Source organism: Thermobia domestica, unplaced genomic scaffold (assembly GCF_964235325.1).
Source record: "Thermobia domestica unplaced genomic scaffold, izTheDome1.hap1.1 HAP1_SCAFFOLD_2266, whole genome shotgun sequence".
Lineage (NCBI taxonomy): Eukaryota > Metazoa > Arthropoda > Insecta > Zygentoma > Lepismatidae > Thermobia > Thermobia domestica.
This window is the reverse complement of record NW_027657966.1, coordinates 8,638-16,147: the sequence shown is the minus strand read 5'-3', so window position 1 is coordinate 16,147 and position 7,510 is coordinate 8,638. Positions and strand designations below refer to the sequence as shown.

The following is a 7,510-nucleotide window of genomic DNA, read 5'->3' as shown; positions in this document are numbered from 1 at the left end:
GTGTCCACCGGGTGCGGACTCCTCGCAAAAGTTCCTAAGTGAACATACATTTGCAGACTTTCTCATTAAATGTAGTTATTAACAGGGAAAATATTGATGTATCATCAATATAAATCTGATCTTACACTTCATCTGTACTCTGTCTGTATCATGTTTTTGTGAAAAAGTAAGTGGAATATTTATCGTGTTTTCGAATGCAGAATAATAGTATATAGACATAGTGGCTTGTAGTATTGGAACCTTGCCCCCCGAAGCTTGGATCCCTTAGAAGAAAAAAAAAAATGCATGCGCGCCTGGTGAAATGGTTAACGAATTCAGTTCACTCGATGAATCGACAGATAGTAATACACATTTCGACAGATCGACAGCATTCGACAGATACAGACATATGAAAGTAGCACAAGAATTAGGCGAAAGTCCGTGCGTTTCCTCAATTCACGTAGGAAACAACAGAAAATATCAACTACCATAAAATAATCCGTATATATATTTAATTTATTTGGAATAAAATAAATATAGAAACAACCTGTTCATACATAACTACGGTAAGTGCGTTAATTGCTAACGTAAGAACAAATATGAAACAAGGCACAAAATAAAAAAGAAAAATAAAGTTAAAGGGAATAAATATTTAGGCTTGATTGTCATTCGTATTAAGAAGCTGGGTAATAAAATGTTAAAATCTACAGAAAATTATGAAATTAAATCAGGATTTGAAATAAAAGTCTATACATTGGAAGTAGGCCAGGGAGTTTGCAAGGCAGATGTGTGCGACACGCGTTACTTTATAGATTCCCTTCATTGAACTATAGTAAGCAGTACGAAGATGGTACTTTGCGTATAATCACAGGAAGGATTGAAGTTAATTACCATGGTAATATAATTATTTATTGATAAGTATTTCCATGTTAAATTATGAAAATTATAAGCACAAGGAGGGTGAAAAAGTAGTGTGACCGACTTAGCAATGACTGAAACATAAAATAGAAAAGCGAATAAAAACAAATGCCTTTTGAGTTATGTGGAATAAAGTTTCTTCTAGCCAGTAAGGAAGAATAGGATCTGGTGCATTCATTGAATACCTGAAAAAAATCGTTTATCAAAATAGAAGGAAACACACTTATCGTTGTGGCAACTACGAACTTCTGTTTACCTCAGCCCGCCTCAGCAAGTGCTTTCTATCCGGTCCGCGCTCCGTAACCAAACTCAACGCTGCCTGCCAGCGAAAATTTCATTCTTCAGTATCGTTGAGTTTATTGCAGAAAGCAATGGCAGATACGGCATCAGCACCTGCAGCCCCGGCACAGGCTTCTCCTAAGAAGTCTGCAAAGCCTAAGAAACCAAAAACAACACCTTCTCATCCAAGAACATCAGAAATGGTGAACAACGCCATCAAGAATTTGAAGGAAAGGGGAGGAAGTTCACTGCAAGCTATTAAGAAATACATCTCTCAGAACTACAAAGTGGATGCCGAGAAGCTTGCTCCATTTATCAAGAAATACTTGAGAAGTGCAGTTGCTTCTGGGTCTTTGGTTCAGACCAAGGGAAAAGGTGCATCTGGATCGTTTAAGCTTAGTGCTTCATCGCTGAAGGAGAAGCCTGAAGGTGGATCTTCAACCAAGGCGAAACGATCAGCATCAAAGGAGAAGAAGCCTGCGAAAAAGCCAGCAGCTAAACGTCCCAAGAAGACTGGTGAAAAGAAAAAGGCTGCTGCTCCCAAACCTAAGAAATCACCATCTAAAGTGAAGAAGGCAAAAACTCCCAAGAAGCCAAAGGCCCCGAAGCCAAAGAAGGCTACAGCAAAACCGAAAAGTGCTAAGAAGGCTGCACCAAAGAAGAAGTAAATGTGTCAGTAAATCATCTGACATTTTAAAACGGCTCTTTTTAGAGCCATCAAATACTTTGAGAAGAGTAAAATTGTGCTTTTCCTATCATTATCACATGTTCATTCATAGCAATGTATAGTATACACGCAAGGGACTTTGAGTTTTCTTTTTAACCGAAGCACTTCTTGATGTAAGTGCTTTATAACAGAGGGGAATTGAGGGTGGGGAAAGAAAGCTTTCACGGGTGTCAAGAATGGTGTACTCGAAAAAAAATGGGGAACACATTACGTAATGTCAATTTGTGATCACTTACTTTTTCCTTGTTCCTATCTTCAAGTAGCGAAACAGTACAGAAAACGCACTTAATGCATTTGTTAGAAAAACTTTTGCAGGCTGACTGGGTTCGATTCTCGGTGGGAGCTCAAATGTTTCGCATTGCACGTTAATAAGTAGGTCCACGTTTGAAACAGCCTTGCTGCTGAAAGGGACACTAAACTAAAATCAACTCTTTTCAAGGCTGGGGTGAAAGAAATGTTCGAACTTATTACAACTCGTGAAAGTGAAGTAGACTGTTTCAATTTAACGTCGTACTATTATGATTTTTATGATAAAGGAGACGGGTGATTACGCCTAATGAATGATGGAAATACTGGTGTAATGAGAAAGTGTTAGGAAAAGGGAACACGCTAATAACCACGGATACCGTCTTATAATTCGTAATATTGCTATAAAGAAAAATAGTAACACCAGCAGAAATGTAGGTGTACAATTGAACTGATGTTAAGTACAAACAGACACTTAAAGAAAGTTTAGTTTAACGTTTGCATTCAACAGCAGCGACCTCTGAGAAAATATTACTTTTGCTACCTTGGAAGAAGTACATATTTCGCCTGCGAGTTCTATGAGATTAATAACGTTGAGAAGGGCAAACAGTGGTTGAATCGAAGTTAACTTATGCAACATATGGCAAAATCGAATCCTTGACCACATAAAACGAAGATAATCAATCGGTAAACATAGGGGAAAACTAAAGAATATACTTGAAAGATAGGATGATATACGAAACGAGAGGAAAACGAAGGTAGATGTATTAACTATGCAACATACGGCGTGAGAATTTAAAAAAAAAAGATAACAAGTATGGACAAGATCCTTGTTAGGATAACAGCATCTCTAAGTAGTGTATTGGTCCTAAAAAGGACCGTTTTTGAACTCAGTGCCAGAACTTCAAACTTAAGCACGTTCCCCACGGATGCGGCGAGCAAGCTGAATGTCCTTAGGCATGATTGTGACTCTCTTTGCGTGAATAGCACACAAGTTGGTGTCTTCGAAAAGCCCTACAAGGTAAGCTTCACTTGCCTCCTGTAAAGCCATGACAGCTGAGCTTTGGAAGCGAAGATCTGTCTTGAAATCTTGTGCAATTTCTCGGACGAGTCGTTGGAAGGGCAGCTTGCGGATGAGCAATTCAGTGCTCTTCTGGTAACGACGAATTTCTCGGAGAGCCACAGTACCAGGCCTGTAACGATGGGGCTTTTTCACTCCACCGGTAGCTGGAGCACTCTTTCTTGCAGCTTTGGTGGCAAGCTGCTTTCGAGGAGCTTTGCCTCCAGTAGATTTCCTAGCTGTCTGCTTGGTACGTGCCATTGCAACTGTCACGACTTGTTTCAAATAATTGCGCGCTGAATGAAGTCAAGTTATATAAAGAGCAAAACCGTTAAATCAAGCTATTTCTCATTGGATAAAGTCAGTCGAAAAGGACAGTTCTCATTGGCTTAGACACGTTTTGTGTTTTTCCTCCGTGCTTTCCCTGCATGATCGAAGGAACAAAACCACGAGTCTTGGGCTGCTTGGGCTTGTATTTCTCGTGTGTGGTGAGCGAAGCAGTAACATATCGAAATGACAGGACGTGGAAAAGGAGGCAAGGGTCTTGGCAAAGGAGGTGCCAAGCGCCACCGTAAAGTTCTTCGTGACAACATCCAGGGTATCACCAAACCCGCTATTAGGCGTCTTGCTCGCCGTGGTGGTGTGAAGCGTATCTCTGGTCTCATTTATGAAGAGACCCGAGGAGTATTGAAAGTATTCCTGGAGAACGTAATCAGAGATGCTGTTACATACACAGAACACGCCAAGAGGAAGACAGTGACAGCTATGGATGTTGTGTATGCCTTGAAGAGGCAAGGAAGAACCCTGTACGGTTTCGGAGGTTAAGTTGGGGTTCCTCCTATTTTGGATATAAAATTGGCATAAACGGCTCTTTTCAGAGCCAACAAATTTATATAAAGGGAAAGATTTACTTTGTGCGATTTTCTGTTAGATTATAAGAATTCGTGTAACTACATTAAAGCCTTTTGATGCACACAAAATTACAGACGTAGAGAGATTAATTTGAGAAAATCATACGTTTTTTTTTACATTATGTACGTTCATGTATACGTATTCATATGTAGCAGTATTAATGCTGGAGAAGGGGTTCTGGTTGGAAATTGGCGATTTGTTGGAAGTAGCGAGCATGAGAGATGCGAAACGCAAGTCGGAATTTCTGTTCTGACAGTAGGATGTACGTATAGAGGCTTATACAACTTCTATACTGTGCTGTGAGGGGCGAATAATGCGTTAGAAACCTGAATCTTGTCCTTTATCTTGTTTACGTGGTCTTGGGTTCGATTTTTTTCTTTTGCGGTAGTGTCTATTGTGATTTACATGTAAATTAATGACACTTCGTAGCGGGTTAGTAAAATAAAGAGTAATACAAATATGAGATGTAGGTTAATGCATTGTATACTTCACATTATTTACTAAAGAAAGGCAGTAGTTACAAGAAACCTAGGCTCGCTCGTTGGGCACAGTAGCAAATGAGTTCTGAGATCAGAGAATAAGAGTAGTTGCGTATTACAAACCATATACATATAACACATATCACACAAATATGAATATCGACCTTGCAAAGAATAAATCGTACTTAAGTGTGCATTTAATGTCATTACTATGTTGCAAAAGAAATTTAGGAAAGTTTTTTGATCCGCTCTGTTCATGATGTCATTGGGGCATAGTAATGAACAATAATAAATGTCGAGAACATATTGAACAGAGTAATTTCAGCCAAGCCAACGCAAGAGAGAAACATGAGTGCTTTAAGAATGTTGGAAATTCCTTTGTCTAGCATGAAGTACATGAGAATATGTGGTATGAGGTTTTCTTCCATTGCTGAGAATCTGGGCTCGACTGTCCTGTCCTCTGGGTAATATGAGCCCGATGTACGCAAATATCAAAAAAATGTAGCTAGCGACAATACAAAAGGTAATGATCTTATAATTAATAATGTAGTGGGAACTAAGCACATCGCTGTTTGGAGTATTCTAAAGATAGTGTGACTTCCTATGGGCTTCAATTACGATCGACGACTACACATACTAATTAATCGAATAGCAGCGAGAATTTCGAATGACACTAAGCAACTATCTCAGACACTTTTGATGAGTCTGTATATCGAAAACAATTCATTTCAATCGTAAATCTCCTCTATAAAGGGGTTTGTGGCCCTCATAAGGGCCGATTTGTATGAGAATAGGTCTTACATTTATGCCTTCTTCTCAGTTTTCTTGGGCAGAAGTACAGCTTGAATGTTGGGCAAAACACCACCCTGAGCGATTGTAACTCCAGACAACAACTTGTTTAATTCCTCGTCGTTACGGATAGCTAACTGCAGATGACGTGGAATAATCCTAGTCTTCTTGTTGTCACGAGCAGCGTTGCCTGCCAACTCAAGAACTTCAGCTGCCAGGTATTCCATGACTGCAGCCAAATACACGGGAGCGCCAGCACCAACTCGTTCGGCATAGTTACCCTTTCGCAAAAGACGATGGATTCTGCCTACTGGGAATTGAAGGCCAGCCCTGCTGGAGCGGGACTTGCTCTTTCCCTTGACTTTTCCACCTTTGCCGCGACCAGACATTGTTCAATATTCTTTCGTAATAAGATGAGAGGAAAAATTGCGGCCTCCCATGAATCAAGTCAGTTTTGTTACTACTTCAAGCGTGCACCCGAGTGCATCAAATGAAAAGCAAGGCAGTTGGCGCGAATTGAAACACGTACTGTAATTTAAATGAAGTCGATAAATCGGCGGACACATCTAATTTTGCTGAACGAGTGAGTCATCATGCCACCAAAAACTAGCGGAAAGGCTGCAAAGAAGGCTGGTAAAGCCCAAAAGAATATCTCCAAGGGAGATAAGAAGAAGAAGAGGAGGAGGAAGGAGAGCTATGCCATTTACATCTACAAAGTTTTGAAGCAAGTGCATCCTGACACTGGCATATCTAGCAAAGCTATGAGTATCATGAACAGCTTTGTTAATGACATCTTCGAGCGTATTGCTGCTGAAGCTTCTCGTTTGGCCCATTACAATAAGCGGTCAACTATCACCAGCCGGGAAATCCAAACAGCTGTGCGCCTTCTTTTGCCTGGTGAACTTGCCAAGCACGCTGTAAGTGAGGGTACGAAGGCTGTTACCAAGTACACAAGCTCTAAGTAAAAATCTTCTTCAAGATTTTTCATTTCAAACGGTCCTTGTCAGGACCAACACATTATTCGAAAGAGTTAAATCACGAAATTTGCTTCATTCTGTTATGTAGAAACACCTTGAAATCCAATTTCTATATGCTGTTAGTAAAAAAGTAAAGCACATAGCGGAGATGTGTCGTGCTTGTATACGAAAGGCATTTACTCGCCGGAGATCTACACTTAGTCATAATAATTTACTTTTAAAAAGTGGTAATACATTCCGTGTTAAGTATAGTAGTAGGTGCACACGGATCGGAAATCAGGTTATTTTAATGTGCCGTGCAAATAAACAGGCTGTTAGTGTAAGAAATAGTGGGTATAACGCTTAGAATATCGATTAATCGCTATGAAATAATGTTGATAAATTATCTCTTGAAAGTACTATAAAATTAATGTTTCTAGTATTTTCGTACTTGAAGGATAATGAAATTTGAAAAAGAGATGCCAACAGCACCTGGTGTTCCCAGGCGGTCACCCATCCAAGTACTGACCAGGCCCGATGCTGCTTGACTTCGGTGATCGGACGAGAACCGGTATATTCAGCATGGTATGGCCGTTGGCAACTACCTTTTCTTCAATGTCCTGTTAAGGAAGTATGTTTTAAGTAAGAATTGACATTATTAACTATAAAGGCAAGCATATTAACGTCGTTAACATTACTTGGAATATACTAATATTCGAATAAATATTTGAATGTTCGAATGATGAGTGATTCGGATGTTCATAGTGCCACTATGTCCTATCGAGTTTACTATCACGAACCACGTATGAAATTGTATATAAATAAATAAAAATAAATCCTTTATTAAGTATTGATTACAGGAAAAAGGCAAACTTACATTCTTTAATGTACACAATGAAATGTATGAAAGATATTTTTAAGATATGTTTCACTTACCCTTTATAACGCAAGGTAGTTTTCAGTGTAGCATCCTCTTCAGCTGCGAGATAACGTAAGGCAGATGATCATTCAGTCGTGAAGCACTAAAATGTAATATACATTTTAACTATTATCGATAAGAATTATTTACTGCAGGGATGCAAATAAAGTGAGGCAAATTAGTAAATAAAAACCGATACTGTAACTGATAATGTAATTACGTATCTGTATTAGTTGTATATACAGT

The 7,510-nt window shown here is 39.2% G+C and overlaps 1 non-coding gene across 1 annotated transcript; it reads right to left on the bottom strand.

Moving 5' to 3' along the window:
- Window positions 1-6,825: 6,825 nt before the first annotated feature.
- LOC145678270 (5S ribosomal RNA) lies at window positions 6,826-6,944 on the bottom strand. The gene has a single exon (XR_014130332.1). It is a non-coding gene; the product is annotated as a 5S ribosomal RNA (ribosomal RNA).
- Between the last annotated feature and the right edge of the window lie 566 nt (window positions 6,945-7,510).